Below are 23636 nucleotides of genomic sequence, written 5' to 3'. Positions count from 1 at the left end.
TTCATAAAATATCGTAAGTATGAAAAGTAAGTACGTAAGGTAAGGTAATTATAAAAGGTAAGTATGTAAGATAAGTATGAAAGGTAAATATGCAAGGTAAGTATAAAAGGTAAGTATGCAAGGTAAGTATAAAAAGTAATTATGTAAGGTAAGGTAAGTATGAAAGGTAAGTATGCAAAGTAAGTATAAAAGGTAAGTATGCAAGGTAAAGTATGAAAAGTAAATATGTAAGATAAGGTAAGTATGAAAGGTAAGTATGCAAGGTAAATATGAAAAGTAACAATGTTACAATATTTACAAAAATTTGTAAATACATATTTATAAAAAGAAAGGAAAACTCACAATACTTTAATTCTCTTGCTTGTGATTGCCATATCACTGTTGGACATTTTTCTTTTTCTCGTTTTTTCCAAAGTTAACATTTTTGTAGGAATGGAACCTACTTTTAACCGCCGCAGTTGTTTTGGTGGTGCTTTTATTGAGTCTGTCCATTTTGTTATAAAACAATCGTCATCAAAATGAAGACTGCATATTCTTGCTACAATAATACAAATGAAATAAAAAATATCTAATACTGATATAATTTATAATATTATACTATAGGTCATTTTGTTATATTTTACTATATAAAAAATATATATCAACTTACCAGAATCAATTTTTATACTCTCTTCGCTCCTTTGACAAGCATTTACCCATGCCTGACGAATGTTTTCTTCGTTTGGGAATCTATAAAAGATTATTCCTTTCTTCTCTGCATAATATGTCCAACTTTTGCAATTTATTATGCAGCATGAAGGCATTGTGTCTGCAAACAAAAACAAATATGTAGTACACTCATAAAAAGCTGATACACTATTTACAATTGCTTAATTTTTATCATTTTTACAAGCTATAGGTATTTTTGTGGTTTATTCATTTAATTCAGTGATATTCACACACAACTTACCTTACACATTGGTCTTGCTCCTGCTTTAAATAGTAGCGGTTTTGCGTTTGACAGTGTGGCGGTCGGATTATCGTGCGATTATATATATTCACGAAGGACCCAAGGACGAAGGCGAGAAGAGAACGACGTCAGGATCACGCGCGATGTGAACAAGAGAGATCACATGTTCACGACGTGTTTGTCGTTGATTCACGTTCCGAGTATTTAATGAACTTATCGAAATTGCGATAGGAATCTCGTGAAAACGGCGAGGTTACCTCTGATAAAACTTTCTCTGCCACAGCGGATTGTTGTCGTCGATCACGGCCTAACAGCTACAACCACGTGAACCACGATAACACATTCGGTAACGTCGACGACGTCGACGACAACGAGCGCACTAAGGCTCTAAGCGTGCCTGGTACACGCGCGGCAACGGCGATCATGGGTTCCACTAACCTAACTTGTAGCGGTGGCCATATTGGTTTTTCAAGTTTGGGGCTAATTTCTGATTGGTTCAAGAGCGGCCATTACTTTGAACGACTGCGCATCCACGGGAATGTTACACCTGGTATTCTTTCCATCATGGTTCAGGCCGTATTGCTAAAAAATCCAAGACGCGGCAACGCCGCGCGGCGTTGCCGCGTCTATAGCATATGTCTCTCTACCGTGCGTCCGTGTGAGCAATTCAGTGGTGTGTGTACGTGTACGGACATACACCACTTCATAGAATCTGAAATAAGTTGGTAACACTGAAACCGGAGTTTCGCGTTGTCACCACGCGAGGTCTCCAATATCAGTTCGGCCTTTGCTTTAGTTGACAGTTGACATTACCGACGTCGAGGAAGTTCGGCCTTACCTTTAGCATCCCCTTAACTCGAAACTGTTCACTTTTACTCGAAACTTCTTTTTAGCGAAACAGACTTGCAAGACTAAACGACAACGCAAGCTCTCTCGATAGACTGATTACCGAAACTATGGAAATCTCTCTTATATAGGGACAGATCAAAAGATATTAACGATGCCGCGTGTTTTGATCTAAGCTCGCGGCGCGGCTTTATGATATTTGATGAAATACAGGCCGCAAACTAATTTCAATAATTTAAGAGTAACCAAAATACATGTAATCGGTATATCGGATCTCCACAAAAGTACATTATTTTCTCAAGCGGTAGTTTTTATATTGTTTATTGTAAGCCGCGCTGCAACTTACAAAGAGGTGCCCGATTCAAGCCGCGCGTAGTTCCCCCCCCCCCCCCACTTACAAAGAGGTACCGCGTGCCGACACTTATACACGTATAAACGCTGTGTCTATTATGACAACTGTCGGCACGCGGTACCTCTTTGTAAGTGGGGAGGGAACTACGCGCGGCTTGAATCGGGCACCTCTTTGTAAGTTGCAGCGCGGCTTACAATAAACAATATAAAAACTACCGCTTGAGAAAATAATGTACTTTTGTGGAGATCCAATATACCGATTACATGTATTTCGGTTACTCTTAAATTATTGAAATTGATTTGCGGCCTGTATTTCATCAAATATCATAAAGCCGCGCTGCGAGCTTAGATCAAAACACGCGGCATCGTTAATATCTTTTGATCTGTCCCTATATAAGAGAGATTTCCATAGTTTCGGTAATCAGTCTATCAAGAGAGCTTGCGTTGTCGTTTAGTCTTGCAAGTCTGTTTCGCTAAAAAGAAGTTTCGAGTAAAAGTGAACAGTTTCGAGTTAAAGTGGACAGTAAAAGTAAAAATTTGTTACGATATGGCACTTCAACGAGGAAGACCGCGTGTATTGAACGAAGAAGTCATCAAGCGTACTATTCTCTGCTATGCGCAAGAAATTGTAACAAGCCAGGGTAAAATCGTGTCCAAGCATAACGAGATATGGGTAACTATATCAAAAGAAATAGGACAAATACAACCGCATGCTGTATATACCCTTGTTGTAAATAATCGTTACAATATAAAAAGCATCCTGCTTGATGTGACAATCGGATCAAAATCGGAAATAAATAAAGATCTTTCGAAAACTAGTTCTTTGGATGCTAGTATTGCCAATTCATCAAGAACAAGTTGGTCTTCATTAGATGAAGAATCGGGACGTAGCGAAATAAATGTTGTATTTAATAGAAATGAATTCGACAATCTTATAGAGACGAAACAGTATTCAAGAACGGAAAAGAAAAGACCCAAGTCAACTTTTAGACAATACCAAGTATTAAAAGCAGGAAAATGGCAAGATGCAATTACAACAAAATTATGGGAAGCATGTAAATTGCAATGTGGATACCAATTTAAAAGAAATAAGATTTTCAATAATACTTTAACAATATGCGGAAAGTGCAATTGCGGTAGTATTATAAATGGAATTGCGGAAAATATTACAGACAGTGAATCTATTATAATTAAATGCACGGTAACAAAAGGATCAGGAAATTGCAGTAAAAGATATTTACGAAATCCCACACGTCTTGAAATAGGTGAAAAATTATATAAAGAAAATGAAACCGCTATGATTTATAGAACTAAAACAGCTGCAAAAATAATGTCACCGCGCGATTGTGAACCTCCTCATTTGTACAAACAACAAGCTCTCCGTAGTGCGGTACACGAATATATAGATTCACAAATTTTCGATAAAAATCCAATTATATCGTTGGCTGTAGCAAGACGAACTGTATTAACAAATATTATTCACAACATAGGACTGGATCCTTTTTATACAATATATTGGTTAAAATATCAGCTTGATACTTACAGACAATATACATTTACGGAGCCAGCCTCTATAGCTATTGATGCTACCGGTAGCATTATTAAGAAAATAATTCATCACAATAAATCGCGTTCGAAACATATATTCCTTTATACTTGCATAGTTAATTCATCTGAACCAAAATATCCGGTTACGCAAATGTTAAGTGAATCGCATACCACAATAGCGATTTGGATGTGGTTAATACAATGGATTCAAAGTGGTGCTCCTTTTCCGCGAGAGGTAACTTGTGATGCATCAACAGCCTTGCTTACTGCTGTCGTTCAAGCATTCACTAATTATAATAACATTGATGATTATGCCGATAACATATGGGAAGATAGAGAAGTACCTTCTTGTTACATTCGTATAGATGTTGCCCACTTTATTAAAAAATACGCCAATTTTTTAAAAATTACACGTTTACGCGTAAAAACATTTTATCTGGCCAGTATTAGCCAATTAATATTAGCTCGTGATATTGAAGAAGCGGAAAATATATTATTTTCTATTTTAACTATTGCTGTTAATGAAACGGAAGGAAATGATCCCGATGGAACACCCACATGCTGCGAAATTCAAAAACAGAAATTAAAATGTTTATTGACGAGCGAAACATTAAAGAATGCAGAAGATTATGCCACAACTAATGATGAGCTTGAAGATGAAGAGTTAGACAATACAAATATGGCAAATTGATGGCAAAAATGGGCAAATAATATTAGTAAGCGTGTTCATAAAAATTTGAATAACAACGGCGACAGAGAAAATGCCCATTATCTTCCTCAATTAGAGATAAAGCTATTAAAGGACATGAAATGGTTTCCTCTTTGGTCAGCTGTGTATCGCGATAAATTCGGATATGGAAGAGTACCTGCATCCAGTGCAGCTGTTGAAGCTGAATTTGGTATCATAAAAACGCAATTACTTTCAAATATTAAATTACCAATGAGAGCAGATTTATTTATTCTAAAACATGTTGAATATCTCAAAGGACGTCTTAATTTAACAAATAACGTTATGCCAGAAAAAAATACTGAGCCGCAAATCGAAATATTAAATACGTCGCAAAACATCGACAATGAGATTATAAATACTAATATTAATGTACAATCTAATACAACAATCACATCTGACAATTTACAAATTGAAGAATGTCCCGCTTGCAAGAATAATGATCTTCCCTTTGGTGCTCACAAATGCCACATATGTAAAAAAAATGTTCACGCATTAGATTCCTGTTCAAAAGCTATTGAAGAAGAAGACGAAGGATTTGGACAAAATCGCATTTGTAGATCTTGTCAACGTATGTCACCTCGTATCACAAGTAAGATGTCAAGTCTCAACAATGAAGAGAATTGGCGTGGATTAGCGATACCAAAATCAAAATCGCGATATTTACATAAAAATTTCAAAGAAAATGAGTTTATATTACATGATAAACTTTCGAAAGTTCCCATTTTATGTAATAGTAATTGTTTAAAACTAAAGGCTATAAATATAAAAGGAATAAAACTGACGCTGGCAAATACTTGCGCTTTTGATAGCGTATTTCAATCATTTTTAGCAGCAGTTTATGATAGCAAAGAATTTGCAAATAAGTGCAGTTTAATGGCACAAAAAAATTTATTTTTCCAAATGGTATTAGACACATCAACAAAAGGAATTTCAAGAAATACATATTATAATCGTGCCAAAATTTTGCAAGAGATTTTTCCGACTGAAGTAGGCTCTCACAATTGTGGCTTTATTAATTGTGAAGTTGCTGTTGCATATTTATGCACAAAGTTATTTTTAACAACGCCAAGCCTGGAAGAAACATCTTCGTGTGATGAAAACTGTCCTCCACGAAAGAAATATTTTCCAACATTGCAAATCCAACATGCATTTCTTATAGAAGAACAATTTAGTAAAATGGTTGAAGAACATTTTCTTTTGGGCAGCGCAAGTAAATGTTGCAGAACAAATTGTATTGGTGTTGAAACAACTGCTCCACCCCAAGCAGGTATAATAAATATTTTCTTTTATTTTTTTAAATATATTTCTTTGTAGTATTGCAATCTTAGTAAAGAGTTATTCGAACAGATAAATGCAATGCAACAATATAAGAATTGTGTAATTAATGTATAATTAAAGTGGATACATAAATAGTAACAAGTGTTTATAATAAGTATTAGAATGAATAACGTTTTTTTTTCTGTTAAATAATTTCATCTATATGTATTATATGTATGTATTTTATTAGATTTTATATTTTACTTAGAATGATACATTTTATCTTGCAGGTCATTTCATAATATGCGAATTATATGATATCGAAAATATTAATAAAACTATACGACTTTCTGACATACCAACAACTCTAAAATGCAGTTTTATGTCTCAACCGTACCACTTAAGAGGAGTGGTTAATCTAAGATCTTCTGAAACACGCAAATCTGATCCAAAAACAATAGGACACTTTACTGCTATTTGTCGAAGGAGAGATAATTCCTGGATACAGTACGACGATTTAAAGGCGACAGAAATTACCGTATCACCAAATTTCAACGGAAATGTACAGTTATTATTATATTCCATTTAATATAATATACATATACTTATACATATATATTATATGTACTATATATACTATTATATATATTAAGCATTACATAATATTACATAACTAATTATGTTAAGTATTGTTATTTAAATAAACTATACTATAACTAGAGTTTTAATAAATAAAATGTGTTTAAAATATATTTTCCTAATGTACTATTTTCCTATATAATAAAAGCAATTTTTTTTTATATAAAGATCCAAAATCACATACAATAAGAATATAATAGATAAATTTATTTGTAAACAGATAGTGAGAATTGTTATTAATTCCAGTAATTATTTTATATCCTTTTGAATAAATGTAAGAATAAGATGTAAGAAAATTATCAAATGTTGTGTTGTAATATAGAATTTAAGATTAAATTCTCTACGGAAAATTTACCTTTTATTATTATTCACATATTAATATAATTTACGTATTGATGTAATTCACAAAAAAAGCAATTTAAAAAATTAATGCAATTAATTTAATTTTTTTTAAATTTATGATTTACACGATGTAAACAAATTATTGTATACTTTGGGCTATTAAAGAATTAATTTAGATAAAATGTAAATTAATATTCTATAAGTATAACTGATAATTTTTTTGTATAGCAGGAATATAAAATATTCCTACAAAAGAAATTGCAATTCAATAATCAGAATGCACGTATTTTACGAGCTCATAAATTAGTAAACAATATTTAGTCGCAAAATAATTTTATTTATTTATTTTAAGTACAGTTCTCTCTTAAACCGAGAAGTGGGGTGGTTTTCTTGCGAAGGGGTTGTAGCTCAATAATCGAAATGTATGTATTTTGCGAGCTCATAATTTAGTAAACGATATTTAGTCGCAAAATAATTAATTTTATTCATTTTAAGTACAATTCTCTCTTAAGCCGGGAAGATGGGGTGGTTTTCTTGCGAAGGAGTTGTAGCTCAATAATCGAAATGCGCGTATTTTGCGAGCTCATAAATTAATAAACGATATTTAGTCGCAAAATAATTAATTTTATTCATTTTAAGTACAGTTCTCTCTTAAGCCGGGAAGATGGGGTGGTTTTCTTGCGAAGGGGTTGTAGCTCAATAATCGAAATGCGCGTATTTTAAGAGTTTATTTTTAGAATTTATACGCTATACGAATTATATCCGCGATACGATATATTTTAATTTTTCTCAACATTTTTCTCTTGAGTTGAATCAATTAAAGGGTTGTTTGGGGGTTAAGGGGATGAGCTCAAAAATCGAAACTATATCACTTCGAAAGCTCATAAATAGCTCGTAATTCTGCCGCAAAGATCGATTCAATATCTCTATTTTTAAGTAGTGGGGGGGCTGAGTCAACGTTGACTCAGCCCCCCCACAAAAAATATTAAATTCCTGCCCAGTGTAACGAGCTCAAAATTTTTAATCTGCGGGATATGAAAACTCATAAATAGCTTGTAATTTAGCGCTATTTGTTTTTTAATTTCTGCAAGGTGGGGGGGCCAGCTCAACAGGGGTCCTGTCCTCGCCCGACGGATGATCGGCCGGGCGGCATCCGGTGGGTGGTGGCCGGGGACGATGCCTTATCGTAAGGGGCGCATCGTTACAATATATATATTGTTACGCCTGTCGCGCGTTCTTGTTTCACTCTCGCACTCACTCACGCGCGACGCGTATTCCGGCACTCTCACAAATGAATCAAGGCTCGTTGTTTTTAGAAAAGAAACTCGTTTAATATCGTAATACAAGAAGCTCGGGAAAACACGTCCGAACGTGACGGATTCCCAGAGTATAATCTCACAGTCGATGATACATGACAACCGTCGCTAAGGACGATTCGCGACTTCTCTCTACGGGGCGACTCGTATGAGCGCACGGCACGATCGTACAGCACGGGCGTAACACTATATATATACACATACATACATACATACATACATATATATATATATATATATATATATATATAATTTATAAATATTTATAAATGTAACGTAGCGCATCTCGTCGATTTGCCAACTCGAGATTTTAATAAAAATATTTTATTAAAATACATAAATTTTTCTTGTCAAAAAACTTGGCGCTGCTAGACCTCAAAATTAGGTCAGCGTGGTATGTATGTGCAAGCGAGTGATATGGGTGCGTGTGCGTGTGCGTGTGCGTGTGTGTGTGTGTGTGTGTGTGTGTGTGTGTGTGTGTGTGTGTGTGTGTGTGTGTGTGTGTGTGTGTGTGTGTGTGTGTGTGTGTGACGTTGAATAATGCGTCTTATGATTAAGTGTAGGATAAGTTTAGATTTTAAAGCGATTAGAATTAAGTATAGAATAAGTATAGAATAAGTAATATTTACATTTGTAAAAGGTGTTTCTCTCTCTCTCTCTCTCTCTCTCTCTTTCTCTCTCTCTCTCTCTCTCTCTCTCTCTCTCTCTCTATCTAGCAGCGCCAAGTTTTTTGACAAGAAAAATTTATGTATTTTAATAAAATATTTTTATTTTGTACTGTTACTTTTGTAATTCTTTGCGATGCGATTAAATCTTTTAAAATACATATATAAACTTTGTATTTAACCCGTTGTGGTCACATGGGGTCCAGTGGACCCCAGGCTTTTTTTTTTTATTTTTTTCTTAAAAGTATATTATTTTGAGAGTAAAACGCACAAAGTTTTTTTACTCTATCTCAAAAAATTTTGATGAATATTTTTGTAAAAAAAATCAAATTTCTCGAAAAAAAAATTTTTTTCTCGCGTTTTTTCAACATAAAAAAATTTTTTAAATTATTGGATTATCAAGAGGAAGTCATAAATTAATTCCAGTTCAAGGTTTGAGTCGATACATCAAAAAAGAACGCAAATGGAAACTGTTGTGGGGTCCATTGGACCCCGTGTGACCACTACGTTATTTTTAGGAGGTGTGACCACAACGGGTTAAATACCTTGTATTCCCTTGTTGGGTTTAAATATTTTAATAAAATATTTGTATTTTGTACTGTTACCTCTGTAATTCTTCATGATTTAATCTTTTATTCTATTGAAAATAAAGTTTGTATTTAAATATAAATAAAATTTTTTAATTTTATAAAATTGTTATCATACATTCTTTTTCTAATTGACACAATATAAAGATTTATCAAAGTAGTGCAACAACAATTATTTTTTGAGGCAATATGTTCTCTCTGTAATTGGCGCTGTAATTTAAAGAGATATCATTTCTTTTTTGTAATTGTAAAATAGATCACTTGAAGCGCGACTCATCTTTGATAAGGTAACGTAATTTTGTGATGTGTATCACTTGAGTTATAATTTTTTGGAAATAAAAATACTATTGCTTAGGTTTGTTCAAAATTTTTCGAGATACAAAGATTACGTCTACCACTTGTTACTTATGTTTTTTCGAGGTATAATACTACCACTTTGTTTTTTTTTTTCGAGGTAAAGATACTACTGCTCAGGTTTTTTTGAGATTTTTCGAGATACAAAGATTACGTCTACCACTTGTTACTTAGATTTTTTTGAGGTATAATATTACCACTGTTTTTTTTTTCGAGGTAACAACATATACACTACTATGCGTGTACTTGGCGCCTTTCTTTACCTTTTTTTTAAAAAAGGTAATTTTGTACGGATATCACGCCTTTTTGTAGTATTACGCATTTTATAAACAGTATGTACAGGGTGTTATTTTCGAGGTATAATAGTACCACTTTGTTTTTTTTTCGAGGTAACAACATAATACATATACACTACTATGCGTGTACTTGGCGCCTTTTTTTACCTTTTTTTTTGAAAAAGGTAATTTTGTACGAATATCACGCCTTTTTGTAGTGTTACGCATCTTAATCTTAATAGAAAAAAATTACGCCTTATAAAGAAATGTGTCTGAAGTTGTTAATATATAATATATACATTGCCGGACATTGCTTTTATGTAAAATATGCATCTATATTATGTTGCTTGTAAAAATTATTTCTTATCAACTTTTTCCAAAAATAATATATAAATATTTACAGTTCGAAGACTTTGAGGCAGAGCCGCAGAAATACGACGACAAGAAGAAAGATTTATGAGTTTCTTGTCAGCTAACTACCATTGGGGCAATTGGGGTAGACGAGGCAGAAGACCGAGACAGTAACATAATTATTTTTAAGCCGTATTTTTAATAAGCAGTAATAATATTATATATATATATATTCCTACCTTTGACCATACACATATGAACACACACATACAAAGTAAATATGTAAAACATAATTGCTAAATAAACATTTAATATAACCATATTGTTATTTACTGCATGTCAAGTTTTATTTAATACTAGCTGCCCCGGCGAACTTTGTACCGCCTAACAGTAATGAATGTAGTGATAAGACACGCAAATAGTCCCTCTCTCTCCTTCTCTCTTTCTCTCTCCCTCTCTCTCCCTCCTTTCCCCCTCTCTCTCCCTCCCCCCTCACTCTCTCTCTCTTTCCCCCTCTCTCCCTCTTTCTCTCTCTCTCTCTCCTTCTCTTTCTCTCTCTCCCCCTCCCTCTCTCCCCCTCCCTCTCTCCCCCTCCCTCTCTCCCTCTCTCCTCTCTTCCTCTTTCTCTCTTTCTCCCCCTCTTTTTCTCTCTCTCTTTCTCCCTCCCTCTTTCCCTCTCTCACTCTCTCCCTCCCTCTATGTATTTTTTCTATGTATTTGGATATCTTTCTAGATTAATTTTTTTTTACGTGAATTTTTCCGATATTTTATTAGTTATTCTGCTATTCCGGAAAATTCTACCCCTATTTCATATACTTGTAGTAAAAATTTGGCCCAGCCGTTCTTGAGTTATAAGTGGTGTAACTAACCCGACTTTGTTTTATTTATATAGATGTATAATCTAGATTAATATTCGTTATACCGAGTACCAGTAAAATTTAATAAGTTTTCGATTGCTTCCGTTTTATAAAAAGAAATTGCGCATTTTCGGTAAAACCTTAAAACAACCTAGCTTCCGAAGTGCGGATCTAGCTCGCGGCAGGTCAGGGTTCGGAGTAAGCGCGGAGGAAGACACAAGACTCGGTTAAAATACAACAAAACGAAATAGGGTTTTATTCAGTTAACGTGAATACATCGAGGTAATCGCGGAGACGGTACAAAAGATTGCGGGTACCGTTATGCTGGCGGCGGTATACAGAGATCGCGGAGTAAGCAGATATATACAATAGATCGCGGACGTGATTACGACGGCGGTGATGTACAGAGATCGCGGAGTAAACGGATATATACAATAGATCGCGGACGTGATTACGACGGCGGTGATGTACAGAGATCGCGGAGTAAACGGATATATACAATAGATCGCGGACGTGCTTACGACGGCGGTGATGTACAGAGATCGCGGAGGAAACGGATATATACAGTAGATCGCGGACGTGGTTACGGTGGCGGTGGTATATAGAGAGATCGCGGAGTTCGCGGATCGGCGGGCGCGCGGGCTCGCTGAGGCACGGTGCGGACGACGCGGTATCGCAAGCTTGGATAGCGTTGGCGGTAAGCGCGCGCGGCGCTGAAGCGTGATTAGACGCGATATCGAGCGGCTAAGACCCTTAGCGGAGATAGAGAAGTACTCTCTATCTCCTGGCGCATCGAATCGTGTAGGCGGAAGGCGGCACCGGGTGGCCAAGACCCTTGGCGAGTAAGAGAAGAACTCTCTTACCCTGGTTCACTCCGGTGTCACAGGTGTGTGGATGGAAGTTCGAGTCAACCGCCTAGATACTTGGCAGAGGCAGAGAACACTCTCTACCTCCTGGTTGTTCGACTGTGGGATTTCGGGATTTGTGAGCAGCGGAGAATCGGTCGGATCGGTTTGCTGGCTCACGGCGGAATCTAAAACTTAGCAACATTGCTCGGTTTATATACGCCCGCGGCGGCGTGTCGGCGTGGCGGGGGTATACGCGACAGCAATCGCGCGCGCCGGGATGGAGCGGTGGAGCGTTCGGGAAGTACGGCGCCGCGATTGCGTTCGGTGGCTCTCGGCCGTTTTCGGCGCCGCTCGGCGCTCCGAGTCGGTTGCCGCGCTAAGTCCGTTTGCGGACTGATACGCGAGATGAACAGATTAAAAAAGGGCACATCGTGCCTTGTCTCGCCCGGCGGGTGTTCGGCCGGGCGGCATCCGGCTGATGCTCGCCGGGAATGATGCGTTTTGGGGCGCATCGTTACAACCTTGCAAAATCTTTTTTTTTTTAAATATTTCTATGATTTTTTGTTACTGAGTTATCGTAGATTGAAATAAAAAAATAGGATTTTTACTTTGATTGCTCATAACTCTCTTAAAATTGCAATTCAAAAAACAGATTCTTAAAGCTGAAACTTTGCTTTATAGAACGGTATAATTGCCAAATTTTTTTAAATAACATGTAGACATGATACAAATAAAACAAATTTATTCTTTATGTTTTTTTGTACTTTTAAGTACTCTGCATTTAAAAATAATTTACATTATTTTCATCTATTTGTATCATGTCTATTTGTTATTAAAAAAATTTGGCAATTATACCGTTCAATAAAGCAAAGTTTCAGCTTTAAGAATTTGTTTTTGAAATTGCAATACTATGATTATTAAAGAAGTTATGAGCAATCAAAGTCAAAATGGTCATTTCTTATTCAATCCACGATAAAAACTTTTAAAAGTAGAGATTTTAAACTTTAAAATCCCTTTTTTTTTAATTTAAATTTTGTTCATTTTTAACAAAGTTACAGCTGCTTGAATTTTGCCTATTTTTAAAGATAAATTTAGTGTTCTTTTAAAATACCTGACACATTGAAGATAATGAAAGTGCTTCTAGCATTGCTCGGATTTTAGATTTCGAATATGCAACAAAATCAATATGTAAGTATTTTTTCAGAAAAATGCATCAACATTGGTTAGCGCTTAAACGTTAAATTTTCTTTTCCTGCGTTAAAAACTAAAGCTATGATTTATTTAAACATTATTGGTGCAATAACTAGGTAAAACATCAGTTTAAACATACATGTGTAGTTTAGACAGAATATAAATCCAGGTCAGAATTACAAATTTCTTGAATGTACCAGCATTTAATTATACAGTAAATAATATATTTATTTACAGTTACAATAGATTATACATATTTTAAATAAAACTTGATTTGGTAAGTATGAATAAATAACAACAATATAATAGTTTTATTAAATGTTTATTTAGCAATTATGTTTTCATGTATGTATAAGAAACGTAGCATATTCACATATTTACTTTGTATGTGTGTGTTCATATGTGTATGGTTATTACTGCTTAAAAATACGATTTAAAAATAATTATGTTACTGTCTCGGTTTTCTGCCTCGTCTACCCCAATGGTAGTTAGCTGATGACATCTTTCTTCTTGTCGTCGTATCCCCGCGGTTCAAAGCTACACTATGCAATCGTGTTCTTCTCTATTTTGTAGGTATTGCGTGGCTATACTATCTATCAGTGGATCAGTTGTAAAATAAAATTATGTGAAATACACGTAATAATTACTAGATGTTAATTTTGTTTTTGTTAATTAAATATTTATTGTAATGGATGCCAAAAATAAAACACGTTTAGATGTAACAATAATTTATAATGTCTATTTCTACCAATGCGGATTTTATCTCGAACTTTAATCTCGGTTTAATATACTTTTTATCTTTCTATATATAGTTCTTAAAACTAGAAAAGGATTTGTTAATAGATAATGTCATGTATAATTTTATAAAAAAAATTATTTTTTTGGTGTCAGATCCAAAGATCCGGACTTTAAGATAATATTTTAATTTGAATTTTTTAATTGAACAATATAGTTATGACAAAAATCACTAACGCCTAATTAAACTTTTATTAAAGATAGATTACGAATAAGATCAATTAAAAAAAAAAGTTCCACGTGAAACAAACGTCGACAAATCGACGTACGCGCATATGATACAGCTATATATACATGCAGCTTAAAAATATGCACTTATAGTTCAACAATTTATTTAATTTGTTAAAGAAGTTGTAGCTGCAAGTTACAAGATTTACAAATTAAAAAGAATGGTCCTTCTTGACCAGGTACATATGTAGATGGAATAATATGGTATGTTCCTGCGGGTACATCTTCCAGTTCCAAATATACAAATCCGGATCTGTAAACAGAAATAAAAATAAATAGTAAATATAAAATTTATATAAAAAGAATGCGAAACAATCCAGATAAAATAGAGACCTAAATGGTCCAGAACTTTTTGTTTTAAAAGCAGTTGCTACATTTGCATCGTTTAATACAACGGTATTAATGTCAAAGTCTATTTGATACTGTTTAGGTCCTTTCAAAATAATTAATAAATAATTATTATTGCTAGTGCTTTTAAGCATTATTTGATATCGTGGATTATTCACATAAGTGGGATGATTGCCACATCCTCCTGTGACGTTCTTCCATTGACCTGTGATCTATGAAAGATCACGTTAATATATAAATAAATTAATCTAAGAATAGGACAATCTAAAAATATGATATTTATAAAGTTGAGGTATTTTCCGTAATATAAACGGACATGTTCCATATGCACGGAGCGTGTAATAGATAGTATTTGTTTTCTCATATTGAGATATGACCAAAGTATATTTTGCGTCACTCTGATCACCGAGTTTGATTTTACACAAGTAATGTGGGCTATTTATTCTCACACCATCGATATACGGTGGCGGATCGTCTAATAAACAGGATTTTATAATATATTTGTTGGTAACTAAAGATAAATTGAATAAAAAAATTCATTATAACACTTACGTGGATAGTAAATACTCTTTTTCCATCATTACGGTAAATTAAAACTGTGATATATTCTTGATTTTGTCGAAAATCTGCTATGTCTGTAATATGCCTTGTAAGAAGTATCCAAATAGCACTGTTAGCCGTTTTGTCGGCTAAAAGGGATCGGGCTCCGTTCGCGATATGAAGGATGAAGGAAGGCGTTATATTGAACCACTTTAATAAATTGAGTTGCCTTACACGAGTGTCCTTATTACAAGTTCCACTTCGCGTTTCGTTTATAGATAACTCGCAGGTGACTCGACGCGACAGCTTGATGGTTTCAGACCGACTGCCTGATTGTTCGATTCGGCGGTCTTACATCGGTTTCCGGTTGCTACCTCGGGGTCGCCCGCGGTAGCATTAACCTCTATGGTCAGCGCTCGGCGCTGACCTTCGCGTCAGCGATATTGGTCCTCGTGGATGGACCTTGCTCTCTACGTTTCGTCGCTGGGGTCGAGTTTCTTTAACGCTTGGCAACTCGGTTGCCAAGGGCGTTGTGCGCTCACAACACCCTTCCCCCCGCGGAAAAAGAAAAACGTAGTTTTTCGTTTATTTATGCGTCTTCTTTTTCCCTGAGAGGTTACAATCTGATTTTCTTATGTGCTATTTTTACATGATTGTTTTTTTTTTTGTTACAAAGTTTTAATGGTCTCTTCTTTTTTTTTTTATTACATAAATGATTACGGCTATGATACTTATTACTATTACAATTGTGACCGTGGAGCCTATGGAATATATAATATTTTTATTCGTGAATATGCTGGGTTGGTTATTTTCCATCTCCTTTTGGATTTCTTCTAAACTTAAACTTATTTTCATTAATTCTGTTGGATCTTTGATTATTGGTTCCAGTTTTATTTCTTTATCAGATTCTATTTTATTATTTACCGTTATACTTTTTTCTATGATGTCTGTTATATTAAACTCTGGTAAATACATTTTTACATATTTATTGTAAACTCGATTTGTTGTCTCTAAATATATATCTGGTGTAGTTAGTTTACAACTGTCGCGTAATGTTATTTTTCCGGTTTTCTCTATTTTTATTTTAATTTCCGGCAATTCGTTACATTGAATTACTATGTCAATTGTCTTTGGGGTGGAAAATAACCATGTCTGAGGCTCGGATACTGCAATCCAGAATGTTACATTTGATATAATGTGACGTTGCTTACGATTTTCTATATGTGTAGACGTTTTTACAAAGAGCTGTATTTCGGTCGGTGCATTCGCCGTTATAAAATAGACAGGGAGGTTCTGAGCGCAGGTGAACTTAGTATTTTCTTGTGTACATTTATTTAAATCGTTTTCCTTTAATATTACATAGTTGTGATTTTCTCGATTTATCCCTAATAGGGTGTGAGAGGGTTCTAGGAAGGTGAAAACGTTGTGGCTATTGTGTACTGGTACAGGTGTGATCTTTATTATTTCATACATTGGATACGCTATTAATGGGAACGCTAGGATAGTGTATATGTTCGAATTATCATAATACGCGTTTACATCTAGATATTTTTGGATAGAGTTCCAGTTTTCGGCTTGTATTTTAAATGGGAAGTTTAATCTTCTATCTATATGTGAGGTCGCTTCTCTTAGTTCTACGATTATTTTTTCGGTTGGGAGTACACGCGTTAATAAAATATTGTGTTTTGCGTAAGTCAAGTAATCCGTAATGTCATTTATGTCTGTCGTGAGGTCATTTAAAATAGCGGTTAATACTAGTAGTTGTTCGTCTATTCCCTCTCGGTATATGAGCTGTTCCTCTAGTTTTCTCGTAACGTTAGCCATTAAATTTTCATTATATGAAAGTGTTTGTTCTAGTTTTTCCATATGACCTATGGTAGCATTAATGATTTTTAATTGATTTTTTGCTGCGTGCTGCAACGTTTGTTGTTGATTATTTAGTAATTGTATTTGTTCATTTATTATTTTCGCGTCTTCAGCGTCCATAGTGCCAAATAATGTTTTACTTATTTGACCTACAGCGTCGATCAGGCCTCGTTTAATTACTGGTGATCGGTAAATGGTTTGTAGTTGCTCTAGGTTGCGTGTCGTTTTACTATTCTCTCGTTTAATGGTCTGGAGGGTGATTTGGCATGTGTTTTTGACGCTTCTGATGGCATGGTTGCAGATTTCTTCGATGCGCGCTAAATTTTCCTGGAATTGTTGATATCTTATGTTTAAGGCGGTTACGTCTATGCGTATTGCCATTTTCCATGTTGCCTTCGTTTGCTGTAGTTGTCCGATTTTCTCATAATATATGCCGGGTTCGGCAGTGAACGCTGTCATCTCGTACGGTGGCTGCTCCGATATCGTTTCCTTTGCGAGGTGTAGGATGATAGCTAGCCTGTAATATGAATATGTTCCTGGAGGTGTTCTATTTATCTTTTATTTTATGCTGACTTTATCTGTCAGCAAGTGTCATTTCTTTTTTACGTAGCGCGTTTTTGCGTTAGTCTACTGCTATTCTTCGTGCAGTATCTAACGCTCCTATATTGTGAAGTTAAATTATAAGTGCTAAAATGAGGTGCTTCAGGTGCAATCGTTTCTTCGCACCGTGCGATGCCTGTTTACGCACATATTGGTTGCGTGTGGCTCAGGCTCCCCGCGCCACTGAGGAGCCAGCGTCGCCAGATTCGCCGCCTCCGACTTACGAGGAGGCGGTTCAGGGGTACATGCTGATCTTTCCTTTACGGATAACCCTAGACGTGGCCACCGGGCGGAGGGAGGTCTCCCTCGTGCGGCGGAATAATTCTTAGGTGAGTACTGTTAACTTTCGTCTCTCTCTTTTTTTTTTTTTTTTTTTGCTTATCCTGCTTTTGCTTTGCCGTGTGTGCTTTTATTCTTCGACTAGCGCTTTCAATCGGTTCGCGTGAACACGTAGCATCTTTCGCTTGATTTTAATTGTGTAGTTCACGTCGTTATGCTTTTCTAAGATAACATATGGTCCTACCCATTGCGAGTCGAGCTTCTTTGAGCGTCCTCGTCGTATTGTTTCATCGTAAAGTAGCACTTTATCGCCTACTTTAAAAGTTGCTTTATTGATCTTTTTATCGAAATGTAATTTCGATTTTGCTTTTTCATCTTTCGTATTTTCCCTCGCGACTTGATTCGTTGCGCGGATCCGTTCGCGTAGTTCTTTTGCGTAATCGTCATACGAATATGTTAGTTTCGGCGGTTTTGTTAGGGCCGTTGGTAGGTCAGGTCGGTGCCCGTAAACTAATTCGAATGGCGTGAAACCGGTAGTAGAGTGTGGCGTAGTGTTATACGTAAACATCGCGTAAGGGAGCCATTCGTCCCAATCAGTTTGATCTTCGTTAATATAATGCCTCAAGTATTCGGCTAGAGTACGGTGCGATCTTTCCAGTGCCCCGTTACTCTCAGGGTGATACGCCGTTGTTTGTATCTTCTCAATTTTCAATAGTTTGCACGTGTTCTTGAATATTTCGCTTGTAAAGTTCGTGCCCTGATCTGTGAGAATCTTTTCTGGAATTCCGTGTTCTAACACGATTTTTGTTACGAATACTTTGGCGATGGTCCTGGCTTCTTGATTTTCGATCGGTATCGCCTTACTAAATTCGTTAAATTATCCTGAAACGTCAGAATATATTTGTTTCCTTGATTTGTGACCGTAAGCGGACCGACGATGTCGAGGGCGCATTTTTCAAACGGTCGTTCCGGCGTGTCTGTGATTACCATTGGCATCTTCGTTTTTCTACTTAGCTTGTTTTTTTGGCAGTGTTCGCATCTGCCTATGTAATTTTCGACATCCCTCGTTATACCTTTCCAATCGTGTTGTAGTCGGATTCGGTCTAACGTTCGTACGACTCCTTGGTGCCCTCCGATAGGCGAGTCGTGATACTCATATAATATCTGTTTCTTTTCCTCCTCCGAGTATTCTCGAGGTGTATCTTCTTCTTCTTGCTGTGTCACATGCACAGCTGACGCTTCTGTTATCGGGTTTCTACTCAATGCGTCGGCGTTCAGATTACTCTTGCCGGACTTGTGTATGATTTCATAATCGTACTCTTCTAATTTAAGCCTCCATCTAATTAGTCTTGAACCGGGGTCGGTGACATTGAACAGCCAGATCAATGGCTTATGATCAGTTATTATTTTAAATCTGACGCCATAAAGATAGGGTCGAAAATGCTTGACTGCCCATACGATGGCTAGCAGTTCTTTTTCCGTTGTGTTGTAATTCTGTTCCGCTTTACATAGTACTCGGCTGGCGTACGCTATCGGTCGGTCTTGGCTACTCCCTGTGAGAGGATAGCTCCTATTGCGAAATCTGACGCGTCTGTCGTCACTATAAATTCTTTATTGAAGTCGGGATAATTTAACACCGGCGCGGTTGTTAATTTTTCCTTTAATAATTCAAACGCGTTCTGTTGCTCTACTGACCAAGTGAACTTTTCTCCTTTTCTGGTGAGCTTGGTCAATGGCTTAGCTATCTTCGAAAAATTTTTTATGAATTTTCGATAGTACCCGGCTAGGCCTATGAACGACTGAATGTCTTTCAGTTTTTTAGGAGTCGGAAACTCCTTGACAGCTATTAGTTTCGACGGGTCCGGTGAGATTCCTTTTTCCGAAATCACGTGACCCAGGTACACGACTTCTTTGCGTAGAAATGCACATTTGCTCGGTTTCAACTTTAAGTTGTATTTTCGAAGTCTGATTAGCACCGCGATTATTCGTTTGATATGTTCCATTAGTGTCGCTCCGTATATGACGATGTCGTCGATATAGGCGAAACATCTCAGCCCTAGTAGTCCGGCCAGCACCGCGTACATTAGTCGCTGGAATGCTGCCGGTGCGTTTTTCAAACCGAATGGCATGCGATTGAATTCAAAGTGCCCATCCGGGGTGGAGAAAGCTGTTTTACTTTTATGTTTTTTGTGCATAGGAATTTGGTGATACCCCGAGGCCAAATCTAGCACGGTGAAATATTTCGCGTTACCTAACTGGTCTAGTATATCAGTTATGTTCGGCATGGGGAAAGATTCTCCCAAGGTGAGATCGTTTAGTTTTCGAAAGTCGATAACCACGCGAAATTGCACTTTTCCGGATGCGTCCGGTTTTTTAAGAACGACTATTATCGGCGCGTTCCAATTACTCGTGCTGGGGCTGATTATGCCATCCTCGAGCATCTTTTCTATTTGTTTTTTCACCTCGGCCTTATGCTTCTCGGGTAACCGATAAGGTCTCACATTCACGGGCGCGCTACCCGGCCGAGTATTTATCTCGTGCTCTATTGCGGTAGTCGCGCTTAAATGGTCGCCGTCTATGTAGAATACGTCAAAGTAATCGTCACATATTTGTTCTACGGCTGCTCGCTCTTCTGAATTTAAATGGTCGAGCTGTACTTGCTCGCGTACTTTCTTTTGTCGTTCGGCGACGGTCTCGCGCTCGTCGCTCGCGCGTAATGAGAGAACGTCCGCGGTGTCGGGCGGCGGCAAGTCTTCTAGGGTTACATACGGAGTGATTATCTCCACCGGCTTGTCCGTCACATTCAACACGCTAATCGGACACTTAAATTCGACGGGCTGCACTAGGCAATGCCCGATAAAAACTCCTGGGGCGGGTTCGCCGCTTCTCACTATGCCGACACGATTATGATCAGTGACGGCTTCCACGATTGTTTCGCTGTGAGGCGGAAGTCTTACCTTGCGGAAAGGTCGTAGCTTAAAAGAAGTCGAGCCGATTTTTAATCGTTTTTTCGAGTTTGAGATATCCGCTTTGTGCGTGGTGAGGAAATCGTTTCCTAAGATGCCTTGGTATTCGATTGGAAAGTCATCTTTCACCACATACATCGTATGGCGAATCTTTTTATCTCTGAGGTTCACAGTGGCGTTTATTTTCCCATCGTATGAATTTGGTGTCCGGTTACGCCTACTAACGCTAACCGTTCTTCCTTTACCATTGTTTTTCCTTTTAAATTTCCTACTTTTATTAACGTGAGGGTTGCGCCTGAGTCTAGTAACAGGTCCATTTCCCCCTTCTCTGCCTCCTGCACGGGCAGTGTCACTAAGTCTAGCGGTCCTTCCTCATGCTTCTTACTTATCTGTGCAACTCGATAAGTCTCGGCGGCGCGCGCTTTGCTTCTCTTGGGCTTCTCATCCTCCTCGCTGCTGCTGCGGGAGGATGCCTCTTCGCTAGATTCCTGCGTCTTTGTCTTTCTGACAGTACTCACGGGCGTTTTCTTAACTGCTTCCGTTTTCGTTCGGCGCGGTCGCTCGGCTTTCGGTCGTCCGTTTAACGACCAGCACTCGTCGCGCTTGTGCCCTGCCTTCTTGCAATACGAGCACTCTATCGTGTTAATGCTAGACTTCTCGGCTTTCGGCAATGCATATCTGTTTGCGTGACGGCTCGTACGGCAATCTCGCGCGTAATGACCGTTTTTTCCGCACTTGTGGCATTCTACCGTTTTCCCTGCGGTTCGCGCATTTATCGCGGGATATTTATTCTTTGCCGTTGCCGGTGCGTTCCGCGGGGAGGGGCCTTTAACTCTCTCCTCCGCGCTGGCGCCTGTTATCGCTTCTTGCAGGTTCTGGTATCGCTGCGCTCTCACTAACAATTTTATGTCATCATGTAATCCAATTTGAAAATTATGCAGCGCTTGAATTTTGATATTATCTAGTATGGCCTTTTGCTGTTCTTGCGTATGACCTTTGCCCTCTTCCATTGCTTCGTAAAGCTCGCGGGCTAATTTCTCGACGCGCCTACCGAAGTCTTGCGCGCTCTCGCCTGGCTTTTGCGTTAACGAATTAAATTCGAGCTGCAGATGCGTCATGCAGCGTTTCCCTAGATATTCTGACTCGAGCTCGCGCTTCAATTGGTCAAAATCGCGTATGTCGCGTGTATCGAAGTCCGTCATTGCCTTCCCTTTAAATTTCGTGCACAGAATAGCTTCGAGTAGCATCGACTCGTAGGTCGGCTGGATATTCTTCATTGCATACGTGCTCGCGTTTACGAATTCACGGACACGTTCGCGCGACTCGCCGTTAATCTCGGGTATCATTGCTCGTGCCTCTTTAAGGCTGAGGTACCCGTTAACTAGACCCGGTTGATGTCGCTGTGCGTTCGTCCATATGTGACATCTAAAGGGCCCTGACTACGTACGCGGCGGTCTCGCGTGTCGGAATCAAGTGATAGCCGCTCCTGTCGACTATAAGATTCGCGTGTGGCGGATTCCATCCTGCCTACGCGGCCCTGTAACTCGCGAAAAGCGCGAAGAAGTTCGGCCGATCGGTCGAATTCCGCAGCCTCGACGCGGTCCATGCGTTCTTGCATGTCGCGCATTAAATTTACTAAATCGGTTATCACTGCGTCCGGGGCTCTCAGTTCTCGTTGCGTCGGCTCCGGGACTCGATTTTGCTCGTGTGTCGCCGGTCGTCTGACGAGTGGCCTATTTTGCGCCATTTCGGCGTCGCCTTGTTCGGTCACCCTGGCTGGGTCCGTATTTTCCTCGCGGTTCTCTCGGGTAGGAGTCGCGTTTCCTGTATGACTCATCCCGGCCTCCGCGGAATTCTCGTCGGGAACGAATATACTGCTGTCGTACGACGTGAGAGAAAATTCGCCTCGTTGTGACGCGAGGCTTGGCGCGTCGTCGGAGACGTCCGTGAGTGAGTCTGTCTGGTCGTTATCGCGATTTGCGTGTTCGCCTACTACACTCGCGTCTACCTCGTCGAACGGAAATTCGCGTTCTACAATGACGTTCGGAGATAGCACGGGCGCTTCTCCTTCGGCAAAACGTGACTCTAAATTCAAGCGGACTTGGTCTAGTCCGTCGGCGGGCCGGTCTGACCCTTCGCTTTCGGCGGGCCGGTTTAACCCTTCGCTTTCGGCGGGCCGGTTTAACCCTTCGCCTGCGGATCGCGTCGCGCGCACGGGATTCTCGAGGTTACGCGCGGCGCGTTGCGCGGACTTGCTATGTATAAATGATGCTTGCGGGACGGGCGGCTGTCGGTTCGGGTCGTCCGACATTTACTTAACGCTCGCGGTTACATAAATTTTCGCACTTACAATATCGCCGCGAATCGCATGTTGCTGCTTGGCTGCTTCGCCTTGCTCCGCCTGATCGGTCCGTCGGGCCGCTTCGCTGCTTGGCTGCGTCCCTGCGTGATCGCTGCGTCCCTGCCGCGCTGCTACGCTGCTTCGCTGTGTCTCTGCGTCGCTCGGAGTCGGTGATTCCGTGCGGTAGGTCGTGGCCGTCTCAGGTGTCACTTCTGCACTCGCGGCTGCTACCGTCTTTTCGCTCGGGTCTCGGCTGGCTTTTCCTCTCCGGGATATGTTGCCACCGATTGTTAATCAAACTCGTTCTTGTTTCAGATGCGTGGTTCTTCGGCAGTCCGGTCCTTCCTGGCGAATCGATGGAGCAGATCCCACCGCTGCCACCAATTTGTTAGGCGTTTTGTCGGCTAAAAGGGATCGGGCTCCGTTCGCGATATGAAGGATGAAGGAAGGCGTTATATTGAACCACTTTAATAAATTGAGTTGCCTTACACGAGTGTCCTTATTACAAGTTCCACTTCGCGTTTCGTTTATAGATAACTCGCAGGTGACTCGACGCGACAGCTTGAT

The 23636-nt window shown here is 38.6% G+C and overlaps 1 protein-coding gene, 1 long non-coding RNA gene and 1 pseudogene across 3 annotated transcripts in view; 1 reads left to right on the top strand and 2 right to left on the bottom strand.

Moving 5' to 3' along the window:
* Positions 1-23636, top strand: part of LOC139817307 (uncharacterized) — a 234041-nt gene that overhangs the window by 61003 nt on the left and 149402 nt on the right. The window lies entirely within an intron of this gene.
* Positions 9666-10668, bottom strand: LOC139817310 (uncharacterized). The gene is made up of 2 exons (XR_011733189.1): positions 10028-10668; positions 9666-9847 (listed from the first exon to the last, which is right to left on the bottom strand). It is a non-coding gene; the product is annotated as an uncharacterized lncRNA (long non-coding RNA).
* LOC139817778 (calpain-7-like) lies at positions 12934-15013 on the bottom strand (annotated as a pseudogene).

The sequence above is a fragment of the Temnothorax longispinosus genome, chromosome 8 (assembly GCF_030848805.1).
Source record: "Temnothorax longispinosus isolate EJ_2023e chromosome 8, Tlon_JGU_v1, whole genome shotgun sequence".
Classification (NCBI taxonomy): domain Eukaryota; kingdom Metazoa; phylum Arthropoda; class Insecta; order Hymenoptera; family Formicidae; genus Temnothorax; species Temnothorax longispinosus.
This window is presented reverse-complemented; position numbering and strand designations above follow the sequence as displayed.